General features: G+C 42.2%; 1 protein-coding gene across 1 annotated transcript in view; it reads left to right on the top strand.

Annotated features, from left to right (window-relative positions):
- FOXD2 (forkhead box D2) overlaps nucleotides 1-16,683 on the top strand; it is a 279,469-nt gene that overhangs the window by 103,276 nt on the left and 159,510 nt on the right. Inside the window, 1 exon segment of the mRNA XM_085585677.1 lies at nucleotides 1-16,683. This exon segment is cut by the window's left edge and continues 72,673 nt beyond it. The gene's annotated coding sequence lies outside the window, so the exon portion shown is untranslated.

Raw genomic sequence — 16,683 nt, 5'->3', positions numbered from 1 at the left:
CACACCGAGCAGAAACCCAACGCCCAGCCTCTGTGTGGCCTTTCTGTTTTACATGCTATGGACAAGTACATTACTGTTTTAACAGTCGACTTCCTGGGAAAGGGAAAGCTGGATTTTTATTGATCTTGTGCTGTTTCAAATCCACCTACTCTCAGCTGCATGGTGTTCACTTGGAAAGCATCTGACGGGATGTTCCTGGAAAAGCCTCACTCTGCAGAACAATACAATGCTTCTTTGTTGGTTGTCTTCTTGCTGAGGCCAGTCAGCCCTATTGAATGAACCTCAGATGTTTTGATTTGTTCTTTGGTAAAAGTTTATATGACTTAAGCTATCTTTTTAGCCTTCCCGCCTTCCCCTTTGGGTTTCTTCTGAAGAACAAAGCCATTTGAATTAAATTGCTCTGTATTGGGATTTCAAACATTAATGAATGTTGTTTCAAAGCGTTATCTCATTTGGGGCATGAAATGACAACGGGCCACCATTCTTGTGCCAGTAGAAGAATCCGTGTGGCTTTGGGATTGTTTGCTATTTCTTTAAACAGATCAGCAGTTTGAAAGGGTCATTTGTTTCCATACATTTCTTAATATAAAAGCAGAAATAATGAACAGCTAGAAGGCCAACATAAAGCAGCTGTATTATATGTGCTGGGAGATGTGATGTGTTGTCTAGCTATTGAAAGAGTGGACTGAGGATTATTAAAAAAGGAATCCTTGCTACTATTTTTGAGACCCCCAGGCATTACAACTGTTTATTTTATATATGTAAGAGGCCAAATTCTTTGCAGTGGAGCACCTCCACTTTCCTGGAATCACAGAGATGAAGATGGCCTTCTGACATGGTGCATTAAAGACCTTCATTTAAATTATGTGTCCCTAGGCAAAAACCTTGAAGGGAGCCTTTCAGTCTTTCTCTGAAATCAGTGTGCAAAAGCTGTATGTAAAAGCAGATGTTTGCAGTATATATATTTCCAGTGGAGTTCAACGGCAACAAATATTATGTTAAAAAAGGAATTTTTTTCTTTTTCTTGTTTTTTTTTTAAATTTTAAATTCATTTTCTTAATAGAAGAAGCTGTTGAGTGGCATTCATGATAATGGATGACTATGGTCAAGTCAGGGCCTTTATTGATAATAATCCCATGTCCCTGTGTCATTGAGAACAGTTTCTATAGGTACAAATGAGTCAGTATAAAGGAAGCCAGTATAATACATCAGGACTGGGTGGGAGATTACTTCATTTAACTTCCGCCTTCCTTTCTTTGAGGTCCTATTAAGCTAAATAATGGCAGCCTATAAAATGGGGGAATGATTGAAGTGTGCCTGCAAACCAATTATATCATTCTGGACATGGTCTCCAGCCCTCTTTGTCTATGTATGTGTACATGTATGTGTGCCTTGTCTCTCTTGGCTGGGATTCCGGCTCTCTTGAAACTGCTGTGTTATGTGCACCAGTTAATTGTGAGAGTCGTTGGTTTTCAGAATTGTTGCTTTTATTCTCCCCACCCCCAACTGCTGGTTGCATTTTGTGTCACAAAAGGCTTTCTGAAGGGCTGTGCTCTGTCGAGTTTAGAACTGCAACTTGCATTTTGTTCCTCCAGCGAAGTCCCTGTTAGCTCCATCTGAAAAGGTGGAAAAAAAATAGATGAAAAAGATGTTTTGATGAATGTGTACCTTACTTCAATTGCCTCTCTGGGAAAGTCATGGGTGAAAGGGATATCCGAGGTCAGGCCTGGGAGGGAAAACATGAAAAGATACTTCACACCAAAGCCAAATATTGATTTCTTGCATAAGAAGAGGGCAGGTTGGTGAGACCCATCATATCAGGTCATGACCCATTTAGTCCGTTTTTTGAATGAGACCAATAATAGAGATAAAGTTCTAAAATCAATAGCAGATAGTCTTGCATCAAGACATGAGAAATTTTGTGCTCATATACAATAAATATTACTTTATAGAAGACTGAAGGGATTGCATCAAATTTCCATCAGATGTCATCCTTTCTCATATCTAGTGCAACTCTTGGATCGGTGTTGTCATGGCAGAAGAAGTCTCATGGGTCAGTGGAGTAAAGAGTCAGGAAATAAAACACCTTGCAAACTTGCACACTAATCTACTGCCTATCTTTTAAGATGTTATGGAAGAAAGGAAACACAAAGCCAGCACGTCTTGAGGTGGGAAAGAGACGGAAAAATGGACCCCCACCCAAAACCTTGTAAACTCTTCTCTAAAGTCTGTATGTCATTCCTGGTGAGATTTAGATGAAATAAATCTGTCTCTAGCCATTCATGAAATATGAAATAATCACAGGGTAATGCCATTTCTAGCCATCTAAATGCAAACAATATGTAGAACAGATCAAATGAGACCAATGGGGCCGTGTAAATCATTAGAGGTTTACTGTAGTAAAACCAAAATGGTAAAGAAAGGTTATCCAAATAGGTGTACTGTGACATCCATGATCAAATGTGATCCAGTACAAAAATGGGGCTATATAACATGGAGTTTGGCTCCTTGCTTGCTTTACACTGCTATGGATGATTTTGTCTTGCACAAAACCTCAAGATTATTAATTTCACTTAGAAGTGTTTGCTAAGGATTACCAGGTGAATTATAGATGTTTAAAAAAAATTCACAAACTGTTAGGGAAGCCAAGAAATTGTGTAGAATCACAGCTTAGAGCTGACTTTTCTAAGGGCTTTTTAATGGTCTGTGCATCATAGTACTTATGTTCATCATCCCATTGCCACACATACTAATAATCTCTTGGATCCTTATAGAAAAGCTTCTAAGTATAACCTTTGCAGGAAGTGAGATAGACATGTCTGTGTATCTGTCTGTTTTATAATAGGAATGTTGCTGTAGCTGCGATGATATAAGAATATATTAGAGTTACAACCACCCCTTTGTAGTTTAGGGTATTATATCATGGGAGAAGTGAGATTGTCGCTGAGATGAAGTGGGAACTTACATTTAAGCCTCTGTTTTGGCTCATTAATAACTTGAGTTCAAAATGGTCTTTGGAGGCTGTATTTTTGTCTAATGTATCTATATATGTTTCTTTAAACATCTAAGATGATCCCATGTCCAGACATTCCTTTGGGCACATGGAGGATTAAGTAAATTATTTGTAGTCTTGTCATTTGGAAAAATCTAGTGGCAAAGGTAATTTCAGGATGATAATCATCCACTGTTTCAAAGTCATTGCTATTAGGGTCTGTAGGTACTGTCAATCTGCTGGACTAAGATGCCTTGGTCTCTCTTCCTTTCTCACACCTCCTTGCCATTACAGGTTATTCTCCCTTTGTATGTATGAAGATGCACTTCATGTACTCAACCTTACCGTGTCTTTAATTAATACAAAATCATTTTGTACTAGTCAGCTGGTTTGTTTAGGTGGGACTTTTCCTGATCATCTGCAGCCAGCTCATTGGAAAAACAGATTGGTGATCTTTTAGTTCCTGAAGCAGCCAGGATTGACTGTTTTTATAACTTGTTTTTAACTGTCTAAACTTACTGCAAAATTGTTGTGACAGTAGAGTGCTCTCGGAAAGTTTAAGAGGTCTTGAAGAGATTACAGTATTTCCATATTTACCTTTGGCTAGTTGTCTTCAAATGATTGCTTTCAGCAAGTCCAGTGTGCTGGGACAGCACATCTTCAGTCTCATCATCCCCATGGTCCTGTACCTACCCTGCTTTCTTCTCTGATATGGCTTTGTTCCTGGGTCATCCCATCCCTCTGCACCCTATCTGACATGTATCCAAGCTCAAGGGTTATCTCTGCTTAGCAGCATTTTAAGATCTTCTGTAAGGCAAGTAGGGGAAAAGCAGGCTTGCAGTCCTGCTGGGAGTTTGGGGAAACCCGTCGTAGAGGAGGCTGGATCCAAAAATATTCCCTCAGCTTTCGCCCCTGAAAATTAGACTAAAAAATTCCAGTACCCTCAGCTAGGCCTCATAGGACTAATGTCCCAGACCATGGGAGCTGTATCCAAAAAACACCATCTATTCTGGACAGTGATTGAAGCAGGAATTGTGTGAAAAAAGCCTGATAGAATGTGGTGTATTTAAAGGTTTTTATGACAGACAGGAGCAATGCAAAAGTTACACAGCCTTTCTCAATTCCACCATTTCCTGACTTCAGATCACTTGACCTGTGCAGGTTTAATGTTCTCTCTATATACATTAGAGAGTGCAATAGGTGCTTATATTCTTGATTGATGTATAACTCATAAAAGTTTCCATGCCAGTATCAGTATTTATATACAGAGATAACTGTTGCTATGGCTATGTGATGTCCTGAAAATGCTTGGTCTTTTTTTTTTTTTCTATTTATTTTTCAAACAGGGCTTGGTCAAGTAAAGTAAATATCTTGCCTTAATGTAATTTATATGTTGCTGTAAAACTTGTTTAAAAAAGAAAAAAAAAGAAACATTAGCATTTCACAGCAGAAACACAAAAATTTTACATTACCAGGCAAGTCGACTTTGGCATTTTTCCTTTCAGTCAGTTTATTTTTCTAATATAAAACTAATATGACATAATGTATAATCTAATTTGGAAATTACAATTTACTTGGAAGGATTATGCTGCCAGCCAATACCAACAAAGAAAGAAATTATTCGAGAATGTTTCTTTCCTTCTTAACGTGGTCGATAATTTATTTTTCCTTCAGAAGATTACTTTTTTCTTTACGACATTTCCTGCTGGTGTGATTTGCATTAGGATTAAATAATATGTTCCATGCTTAACTTATGCACCAAAAAAAAGTAAATTTTTCCTCAAATGAAAAAAAAGGTGCAAATTACTATCTTGTTATGGACTTTACTTTGCTTACTTCACAGTGAAGAGTGTTGATCATTTTCAGATGGCTTGGCAGTAATTACTTTATTTGTCCTGACAGTGTTTACATGAAGGGGCAATTTGAAATGGGTAGATCTGTGTCTTTTATGAATGAAGGCCACTAAAATGGCTTAGGAACAAGAGAAGTTGAAAAATGGGTAATCCAACTGTGGTAATTCCGACTAACACTGAATTAGCGTGTTGACTCTCGTTTACCACAAAAGTTCAAGTGTTCATCCAACACGTTGTGTTACAGGGCTGTGGCATTTCTTCAGGAGATTCCTACTCACAGCAACGTGCTGAGAATGCGTTAAGTTGTATTAAATGTTTCCATATCTCCTGTGGATGCTTCAGAGGGAGCAGCTTTGTTAACTTTGAGCATGTAAAGGAGCACTAGGAAAAGGTTCTACCAAGTTCTACTGGAACATGTTTGTGCCTGGCACAGGAACCAAAAGTGCAGCCTCTATGTTAAGCAGAGAAAATTAGACACAGTGGACCCATTTAATGAAGAATTCATAGTCCAGAGCAAAATGTGCTGTGGACTAAATAAGAGTGCTCCTAAAAAAAGAGAAATATGTACTTCTGATTTCTACATTTCAATTACAGGTGAGATCCAACTGTAACATTATTAAGACTAATTTAAAGGGAAGCCTTCTACTGGATTTGGGTGGTATTGGAGTGGGATTTGGAAAATCTGGACCCAGTTATAGCTCTGCCACAGACTTTTAATTTCAGCCTCTGGCAAATCACTTATCCTTGGCATTCTTCAGTTTCCCATCTGTAAAAGCAGGGTCATGTAAATTCCCCCCATTATTTCCCTTTTGCCTGTTTAGTCTTGAGTTTTAGGGTGGTTTCTTGCAGTGCATTTCTAGTTGTTTTTTATAAGTGTCCTGCACAATGAGACCTTAGTCTCAGTTGGGATCTCTGCTGTAATACAGATAATATTATTGTTGACAGCTGTTGTTGTATCTGTGTAATGTAGTAGCATAAAGCAATAAAGCTTCCTCCCCTCCTGGTATTTAAAACTTAGAGAACAGTTTTGTTGACTCTTCTTTTTGTTTGTTCTTCAGTAAAGTTAGCTCAAAGCTATTTTCTTGAAGGCTATCTGAGTACTCATGGTAGTAAACCAGGACTTTGAATGAACTCAGGGAACTGCCATCCTGCTGTAAAGATCTTCCTTGTGTTGTATTTCCTTATCTTGAAACCTTGAAGATATGCTGATATCATAGCAGGTCATCTAATGAGTAGGTAAATGGGATCATCATTTTAGACAGCTTTTTTTAGCTTTTAAAATGTTTTTTCCTGCTGTAAATTGTTCTGTTCTTCTGAAGTTGAAAATGAAGCTGTGTGAAGTTTTAGTTTGTTTGCCTTATTCTAGTATGTAGTCTGTCAGTTTCTCCCCATTTCCACAGACCTGTTGGATTTGGTGGAAAAACTAATGCCTAGCTGAAGGTCTTAAAAATAACCTTAAAAAAACTGCTTACCAGATTCATGAAAACCTGAAGGTGGGTGAAGGAAAGAGACTCTTAACTTCCCCTGCAAGACCTTCAGCTTGATCTCAGCCTGAGTACTAGACACCGGAGAATCTAAAGCACAAACATCTCAGGACAAAGCATTTCTTAGGTTCTGCCTCTCACAAAACATCCTAGCAAGGCAGGGTTTGCTGTAAGTGCAGCAAGACCTGGTGTATCTTCCAGGATAAACACAGGATGGTTCTGACTGTGTGTATGGTGCCTTCTGTGTTTAACCCACCCTCTCTCCTCCTGCTCATCTGTCTCAGGATAGGTCACAGAGTGTTCAGGTAGCATCAGGACTTGGCTGTGACAGGCACCATGCAAACCTGCCCCCTCCACAGAGGGGCTGGTGTGTAAATAGGTGCAGGAACCACAAACCATCTTGGAATAACTTGAATTCCAGCCAGAATAAGCACAGAAAAAACTCTTTTGTTTGGACATAAATATCATCGACCTTCTACTGTGGTTGCTGGTGTCAAGTTTAGTGCCAAAGTCCAAGGACAGTTGATATGGCAGCAGCAGACAGCGAAGTTCAGGGCAGGCTGTAAAGATCTGTGTGTTGCTGCTGCTGTTTTTCCAGCCCTCATTGCCAGACTTGAAAATAGAAAGCACAGAGATAAGGCAAGTGATCTCATTTTTATTGAGTTTGGCCTTGAGGATTGTCCACTCCATAGCTTCACCTAAAAGTTGATCTTTGCAAGATTCATGAAGACTTAAAAAAGCTGTGACATGTATTTGGAAAATGAGTATGGACGTGCTGAAACACCCTCCCAGTATATCCCACCGTAAAGGTTGCATATCAGGCTCCTTGTGTGGCATTTGAAGACTATAAACATGTTGCCATGATTTGCTATGTTTCCTGAGGGTTTACAAAAAAAAGTGGCCCTTTTAGGGGATTGCCATATTGAGATTGACAATTTGATGTAAACCACAGCCCAGCATCGAATGTTCTGTTTAATGCAATTCTGTGTTTGTCAGCTGTAACCAATTATGCTTTCATTGTGCTCAGTGACACCAACGTGGCTCCTTTTCACCCAGTTGTTGCTAATGCCATTTTATACACCTTCTATGGCCAAGCCCTGTTGGAAGCTGTGTTACATGCATAACCTGCTGCTCTTTTCCCCTTGTGCTGGCAAAGTGTGAGATACCCAGAGCAGCTTTGGGGTCTAGTGAGTCATTTGTGTGGCTTGGAGAATGGGGTCTTGAGGAAAGCACTGTGACCTGGTGCTGAGTAGCAATGGGATAATAATTTGTGGCTAAAAACTGAAGCTGAGCTGTTTCTGGAGGATTGTGCCTGTATGTTCAGGCTGCTAATCCTGGTTTGTGACTGCAGTAGGAAGCTAAACTGGAAACAAGTCAAAGCTTTAATATCATCTGGTTTTCCCTACAACCCATGAACACAAAGACTATGAAAACCTTAATCCTCATGGTCCCCAGTGTAGCTCTGCATGGTTTTGCAGTGAAGTCTAGGACCTGAAAGGACTCTGGAGAGACAGGCATGTGCATGCCTGTGGAGAGAGTTTTCTGGCACAGAGTGCTCCTATGGGATGAGTATCTTTATACTCAGGGCTATTTTCTTGCTGTCCTTTTCCCCAAAAAAGGTACTTCAACCACAGGAAAAGTTCAATAGTTGGTATGGTTCATTTTAAATGGCTTGTTGTTTGTGAAGCTGTCATCAGGAATCTGGTGGCTGGCTCTGTGCAGGTCCATGTCCATCAGAGTAGGACATGGGGCAGCTCTACACCACCAACACATTAACTCCCATTGCCCTTTGTTTGGAGTTGGGCATCTTTTCTGGAGGTGGTGGGAGGATCTCCAGGCATGAGGGCAGCTGTGTCCTGGGCATGCCTCCATAGAGCATCTCAGGATTTTGATCTTCTACCCAGAGGTGGACACCCTGAATGTTCATCTAATAAAGAATCTTGTCTCTGGCTGAGGCTGCAAGTGGGTACAAACAGAAGAGGAAAGGTGCAGGGCAAGCATGCAGGACACTTCCAAATACGCACTTCCACATCCCCCAACAACCCCCTGGATGAGATGTGGTATAAGCTTTTTTAACAAACCTCAGGGTCTTTTCCCTTCAATTTTTTCCCCTTGAACTTCTGGTGGTCTCCATTTTCTGTTAATTTAACATCCTGGGATAGAGTGCCATAGCTTAACTCCAAGCTGCATTTGAACCATCTAACCTATTTCTTTGTGTTAGCTTTTAACCTACCACCTTTGAAACTTTGGAAGTTGAATTTGATGTTCTTTCTCTAAGAACTCAAATTCTGGTGTTGTAAGACACTGTGAACAACTACCTCTTGCCCAAACCAGGATTTTGTACAAACAATTAATATTTCATCTTACGTATCCTTTTTCCAGCCAGAGGCCTTCTTAGTCATTCTTTGTATCAAGACCATTGGCTATTTAGCTATCTTCCTTTTGAGCAAAACAGGCATCAGGACCTCAGATTGAGTCCCTGAGACTCAGAAGCTTTGCATGAAGCAGCAAACTGTCCCACCCAAATGGGAATATCCTGGTTGTCTCTCCTCTGTTTTCTTTTCCCAGTGTCAGCCAGCAGCCATAGTATAAACTTGATTACATTGCAACCAGAGTTGGAATTACTCCACTTCTTGTAGGAGGTCTTGTTGCAGTTCCCCATTAATTCATAGTCTGTTTGAAAGTTTTATGAGGCAGTGGGTTTGGAGATGCTGCAACTGGAAAAGGGATACAATTTGGAAAACTTTGTTAATTTTTGACCTTCAGTTCTACCGAGAAGGTGAGTGTGGATTTCCCCAAGGAGCTTGGATGGGTGTCTTCACCCTGACATTGCTGCAGAGAGCCTGGGACTATGAGGCAAAGCTGCTACCAGTCCACCCAAGTAATCCTTGGAAGAGCTGGGAAGAAACCAGGTTGCCTTCACACTGAAGCCAGGGCTTTGCTTATCCTTATAACAAATGAAAGCACTTCTTCATATTGTAAATAAATCATTAAATCCAAGCTTGGAGGGAGGAAGCAGAATAGCACTTTACAAAAGTGGTGTTGTTTCCTCAGGGATTGTCTATCAGCTGGCTTCAAACCCAGGATTTAGTTGCAGCTTGTTTAAAAACAGTGTCAGCCCTGCTGCAGTGCCATAAACTTTCAGAAAATTGGAAAGACCCCTCATAGTATGAGTGAGAATTTTTATATCTACTGAGTTTACAGCAAACTCATGAGATGTCTGGATGTGTGACTCAACAATTGGTTTTAATTTAAATCACTTTCCCAGTAGAAAGTAATTTTTTAGCAAAGTAAATAGCAGGGGAAAAATTATATTTAAAATTTTCATTTTTCCCCCATGAGGCTTTGGTTTTAAAAAGCTGTAAAAACATCCTTTGCTTCCTTTGCTTTTGGCAAAAAAATGGCTGGTTTCTAGAATCATGACATAACATTTTGGCCAGTATGGCATAAAATTACAAAAACTATTAAAACTAAGAACAAATTTATTTTAATTCAGGCAAAAAACCCAAACAAAATCCCACCCATTTTCCCTTTCATCCACGTTTTTCACCATGGAAGATTCTTCAGCTGAGGCCCAGACCCATGTTGCTATGGCATGGATGTTCCCACTTTCCCATCATGGACTGTACCCTTTGAGACATGCACTGCTGGCTGTGAAATGATATTTCAAAGCCATTAATACCAACAAATTAGGGCTGTCTCTGCACCCCAACAAATGAACCAGTTGTTTCAGCCAGGCTGTTTCCCAGGGCAAGAAGCAGCCCAGGATGATGGCAGAGCCTGGCAGGAGCATGGCCATGTCCCCCAGCACAGCTGGCTCAGCCCTCTGGGCTCTTGGGCTCCTCAGCCTGGAGCTGTCTCTGCTCAGTAAAGGCACAACCTCAAAGCTGTTAAATAGTAATAGTCATCTTTGGTCTTCTTTTCTCCTTTTATTTGCTGTTGAGTTTGGCTCCCTTCTCTCTGAGTAGCCCCAGTTTGATTTCTTGGCTTTGCACAGTGAATTAGCTCTTTGTTCTTCCAGGAGAAGAGATGGATGTCCAGGACTCACAGGGAGACCACCATCTGACTTACACTTTGCTGCTCCTTCCTTAGGGGTGGCCACTGCTTGTGGTCCCTTGTCAGTGTTTGGTGGGCACAAAGCACAGTTGTCTGTGTGATGTGGGGAAGGTCCTTCCCGTCACTCGGTGTGCCAGGAAAGAGAAGGTGGCCACAGGCAAGGAGTGGGCTTCCCTGGAGCAAAGGTGTTGTGAAGTGGGGTATTTCCAGGTGATATTGGGAGACGGGCTGCTCCCCACAAAGGTTCAGCAGCTGGGAGGGAGGTGGGTGCTGAACTGCTGAGGCTGGAGGGATATTTGGTGCTTTTGACTCCCATTTGAACTTCTTGTAGCCTTCACAGAGCTCCTCACCTAGGAGAGCACAGTCTCTGAAAAGAGAAGCAGTAAATACATCAAAGTTGCTGAGGGCCTCAGCTCTGGGCACTTTGGCTCATGCAGTTCTTCGGGGAGTCTCAAGTGAAAGAAATCTGTTTAGGAGAGCACCACCTCCTGCTTTTTGCCGCCCAAATATCCTGGTAAGGAGGTGTCTAAGACTGACCCTTATCTCCAACCAGAGTGCCTGGCACTTGCAAGCCCTGCAGGCCAGGTGAGATGTGACTGGGTGAGAACTCTGCCCTGTGGAGGCATCTTGAGGGGCTTATGGTGCACAGGTTGGAGGTTCCCCTGGTGTGGGATGAGAGCATGCTCCTCCTTATCTCTCCATGTCACTGTGTGCCCTCAGCCAGCCAGGCTCTGCTGTTCCCCTCAGCCAGCTGTCACAGGATTTCCAAGTGATTTTAAGGAAAAAAGGAAGAAAATGTGCATGGAGTTTTACTAAGTGTGACCTGTAACAGACCATTAGCTGAAAGCTAATTTTCCAGATAATGGGTGTTGCTTTAAAGATTATTGCTGGAATCTTACACTTACGCATAAAAAACATCAAGATTACACTTGATGATGATAATGCTTTGTCTCTCTGAGAGTGCCCTTCATCTCATTTCTACTAGAGCTCTTCAAATGCTCATTTAAGCTTTGAACAATCATATGAAGCAGATTTTTTTCTCTTTAAACAGCAGATTGACCCAAACTGAGGCATTTTGAAGTATGGACAGTTATTCTCAGGACCTGTAAGCAAGCTTGTGGCAGAGTTGGGGGCTGAACTACCCTTTCTTCCACCCTCAGCTGTTAAGAGTGCCAGTACAGCCTTTGGATGGTATCATTTGTAGGAGAAAGGCACTTGGTTTTCCCCCATAAAGAAGTCCTGTGGTTCTGTCCTGTCATGGTTTATATTTCTTTTCTCCTCTTTCCCCCCTACTTCTTTATTCTTCTCTTACTATCTTGAAAGAAAAAGCACATAGGTAGCTGGTTATCCCACTGGGAATGGAAATCTTGCTCTCTGGAGTGCAGCAGATCATAACTGGAGAGTCAGGGGAGAAAACCTTTCTGTTGGGAAGGTGAGTGGAACTATGGCTTCTATTATCATAGGAGGATTCTGAAAGCAGATCTGTCAAGGTATCTGTCACGTGCTGTTTGCCTGCACTCAGAGGGATGAACCAGAAAATCTTGCAAAATCCTGTATTTTTTGCAGCTCTGTTTGCACATTTCCAGAAGTGACCAGGTATGACCATATGGGGGAGGTGAGGCTGTATAAAATGTTCTCTCTCTCCTCTGCCAGCAGGGGATGCATTTAGGGGCTGGTAGCCTGTTTTCCAGGTGGAGGGAAAAAACTGATACAGGAGTTTCTAGGGGACCTTTGCTTATTTGATAAGCCACAAAGCAACTGAACATAGAAGTGATGGAAACCAGCAGTCAGGGAGAAAAACCAGCAACAAAGAACAAACTTCCTCCAAAATCTTAGCTTGGTTTGAAGTTCTGGCTCCTGGGAAGTGGCTCTGCCCTGAAAGGTATGGTAGGGATTCATGGGCTTCTCTCCTGATCTCTGCCCTCCCTGCATGGGGTAAGCATCTCTCCAGGAGGAAAATGCTTGGTTATTTGTTTGCCTAATTGGAATTGCTCTGAACCACCAGGTTATAGGGACATTCAGCTAAAATGGCTGGGTTCATCTGAAATAAACTCATATTGCCTATGAAAATGGTGGTTCTTTTTCTCAGCCTGGGTATATGCTCTGGTCCTCTGCCTTTTATATGGAATTTTCTGTTATCCAGGTCAAGAAGCTGACCCAGCTAAAAACAAATCCCACAGAAAAGTTAGCTTGAAGTGTCTTCAATTCTTGTAGCATCCCATCTTCTGTCTGGCTTCTGTTTTCTTCTGGCACTCCTGTCTGGGCTCCAATGTTCAAAGCCATGTATTTGAGCAAAACACAGCTCTGGTGTGCTCATGAAGACCCCAAAGCATCAGGCCAGCAAAATACTACCTTTTCCACCTTCCCATCATCGTCTCAGCACTGTGAATCTTGGTTGACAAAAGGATTTAAATGGCATGATCCCTGCTCAGAGCTTAGATGGCTGGGCTAAAATGTCCATATTTCGCTAACACACTGGGCTTTCTGATCCCTATTCCAACAATTTAATCACTGAGCTACATTTAACACGGTTTTGGCCCAGCCTCACACAGCTTAAATCCCATCTGAATCCTTCTGCCAGCTGGTGTGACCCCTCTGAAGAACCAGAAGCAGCCCGTGTGAAACCTCAAGGTGCAGGAAAATCAGTAGAGTTTAGACTTTATCAATCCAGACCATTTATTCTTAGCTAAACAGACAGGGGAAAACACAGGGAAAAAATTATGACTGATTGCACCTACAACTCCTCAGTGGCTTGTAAGAGGAAATGGAAAAGCTCCAGCTCTGCTTTCAGATTGGCTTCACCCCATTCCTGCTCAGGCTCAGGAGAGCACTGGACTTGGGTAGCAAAGGGGTGACATTGTTCTCTGAGCAATTTCCAGCATGTCTGGGGCCTAGGTTGGTTTGTTCATAGCAGGGTAAATGTCTACTTGATATAACTAAAATGTCCCATGCTGGCTATTAGTAATTTGAGCTGATGGCCTGGAAAAATCCACTGCAAGTGGCTGGGCATGGCCATAACACAAAGACTTAGGTGACTGGGTTGGCTGGGACACTCTTGCCATCAGCACCTTGTCCTCACCATTCTAGCACAATCAGCATTGTTCTGGTTTCCTTCTCAAAGCAGCCTTTGAAAAGCCTATCCTGTGGCAGGCAGTGTCGTGAAACATTCTTCTTGTCCTTTGGCAAATGCAGTTTGGGTTAGAGTTCTGCCTTAGCTTTACAGAGCCTCACCTCATAGAAGTACATGTTGGGCAAGTGCAGTTTGTAGAACTCATGAAGAAATGTGACCTCATCCTCACTCTCTCCTTTTAAACTTTGTACAGCAGGAGGCAGAAATGTGTGTGTAATACGCTCTTATGAGCATAAATAATAGACATGAAGGAATCTGCTACATTTTTGCTGTATCTTGGTGGCCTATAGGGCTTGAATAAGCATTGATTTCCTTTTTCCTTGTTTTCTGTTCCATCTCCTAGCAGTGGTTATATTCTTGGGAAAGTGTTTTCCATTTCCTTGATGTCTTTTATCACCCACAGTGAACAAGTAAGCAAAATAGCACTAATCAGAGGAATAACCAGAGAATAGTGTAAGCCAGGCAACTGAGAAGAAACTTTGCTTATTTGTCAAAGGAGTCACTTCTGTGCCTGTAAAACTGGAACACTGTTGGAGACCATCTGAAAATAATACATGTTAATGAAGCACGGAAATACATGGCAAAGTCTGTGCTTCTCTGCAGCACCTGTGATCTATAGAGTGCATAGAACAATCTTTGTTAGCCTCTTAAAACAAACTCCTTATTTGAGAGAAACTCTTCTTTGTTTTTACTAGGTGAGATAAATGCGTTTCTTGTTCAGACACATGGTAGAAATGATTCTTAGCAATCGTTTTCCCCCTTTTTTTTTTCTAAAAATAAGCTGTGACGCTCAAATCATCTGCCCCCAATTTACTCCTGTGTGACCCTAAGACCCTGATCTGTCAGATCTGTCCACATCTGTGCCCACCACTGAAGAATGTGGCAGATTCAACACAACATATGGCTGAAGCAGTGCATATGATATTCATGGGAAATGGAAGAAGCATCACCATTTCCTTCGTACCAAACACCTCCTTGAGCTATTTGTGCCCTGCACTCAGAGATTCCAGGGTTTCGCTCTGCCATGAATTACACTCAGCAATTGAAATTTCACTGCAACTGTTTGCAGATGCCTTTCTAGGGATTTCTTTAAGACATACTAGTGGCTGAGTTTTCCTAGCAAATAAATGAGCTTAGGAACAAGGCATGTTTTCAAGCTGTGACACCATTCCGAGGATGTGGCAAGACCCTTCTGGTTAGGGAATTCATTTTGCATGCTATGAGGTTTAACTTATTTCCCTTTAAATCCTCACTCTCTCTCTCCACTTCTTTGGATGAAGGGTGGGAAATCCTAGAGACTCAGGCTTTTGCAAAGCTATAGTTCAAGCCAGGATTGAAAAATAACTTAGTGTTGTTTGTTTCAAGCCCAGGGTTACCTGACCCTCAACACCAGCTGTGATTTTCAGAGTTTGGCATCACAAAAATGTCAACAGACTTTGAAACTTGTCGGGGCTGCTCTGCTCCCCAGAGTTACCCTATTAGGGCATTAGGCTAGCACTGTTTGGGCTGAGCTCTGTGGCAGGGCAGTGCATTGTCACACCTTCCCACCCACTGCTGAGCCAGGTAATTGCTGCAGGGTCTGAGCCCAACTCAGACACAAGCCAGATCACAGCCCCAGCCTCTGTACAAAGAGCCAAGGGCAACTCATTTTGGCTCTTGCTCCTCTCCTTTGAAGGACACCCACACTGCTGTTTATTGTCATTCCATTGACACATGGTAGTCTGTTAAAATGCAGGAATTCAAATGTGTTTTTAAACAAGGCTCAAGGAAGATGTTTGCCAGTTTCCTAAGGAGAGCTGTCATAGTATAGTGTAACTGTATCCACACTAAGGATTGGCACAAGTGGAAAGGTGGTAGTTAAAAACCCCTTTACCTCCAATGGAAATCAGTTTATTCTACAGAAGTTGTGTAGCCTAAACTCTATGAGAAATGGTCATGAGCCATCAACTCTATAATCCCAGGACAGAGAATTGTTTTGCACTTTTCTTAGGTAAATTTGGTGATTCATGGTTCTCATTTATTTTCCCAGTGGGAAAAAAGCCTTACAACAGATGCCTTAATATAGAAAAGCATGACTTAACAATTTATTTTTTCGGGTTTTTTTTTTTTTTTTTTTAGTAAATTAAGAGGAAGTGCTGCCAGGAGAAATGGAATGAAATAGTGTCAAATCATTTTTCAGTTCTGCAGGCAGCCTCTTACTCAGGAAGAATGCTAATTGCTGCTTAATTGTTCACAAAACAAATGTTTTTGTGGATTTTTAGGTGGGAGGGAGTCTGAGAGTGTTTCTCTTTCAGTCTCTTGTGGAATGGGAAGAGCTCATGGGGACACTTGTGACCTGTGAGACACATGAATGTGTCTAGTGTTGGAGTGTGCAAACTGATGGTGTTTGACAGATAAAAGCAGACTCAGCCTGTGAAGTGGATGATTTGCACAATTGAAGTCTGAATGTAGGTCTGGCTCTGGATGTTTTGCGTGGCTGACATCAATCCTGAGCAGAGAAATCCGTGTGTCTGCTCCCAAGCAGGGCATCTCCACCCAGGAGTGAGGGTTGTGTCCATGGGCAGTTCCCAAGGCTAGTCCCCTCCCAGGAGGGCCTTGCATGGATGTTCTAAGGAAGGCTCAGATGCATCTCCCTGCCTCTCTCTTCCTCAGCTGAGATGGGCCCCTGGGCACAGGCTTACAGTGCCCCAGTCCTTGCTGCTTTGTCTGTACACTGCTCTCAGGGCAGAGATAATGGGACTGATCCAAAGCCAGCACCAAAGCAATCACAAGTCTTTGTCTTCAGTGGGGTTTGGATCAAGCCCAAAGCTCATAAGCAGTTTTCCACCAAGAGTTCCCAGCACTTATGTCAGTCACTGGCAACAAGGGAAGGGATAAATCCAGCATGGGCTGCTTCAGATGCCAGGCACATTCTGTGTGTGTGTGTGTGTCACAGGGGTGGATATAAACTCACACAGTCCGGCTGGGCTCCTGCTAAACTGCATGACAGCCTGCAAAGGGCAGGCAGCTACAGGGCTGCTTCCAGGACCGACCTCAAAAGATTTCAGTCTGAAAAGAGCTGGGATGTTCTGTGCAGTGCCCAAGAAAACCTTTTTCAGGAGCAGCTGCCTGGGCACGGGGAAGGAGCTAGGATTTCCTCAGCATCCCACAAGGCAAGGCAGGGGGAAG

The sequence above is a fragment of the Lonchura striata genome, chromosome 8 (assembly GCF_050655825.1).
Source record: "Lonchura striata isolate lonStrDom1 chromosome 8, ASM5065582v1, whole genome shotgun sequence".
Taxonomy (NCBI): Eukaryota; Metazoa; Chordata; class Aves; order Passeriformes; family Estrildidae; genus Lonchura; species Lonchura striata.
Note: the sequence above shows the minus strand (reverse complement) of the source record. Positions and strands in the feature narration are given on the sequence as shown.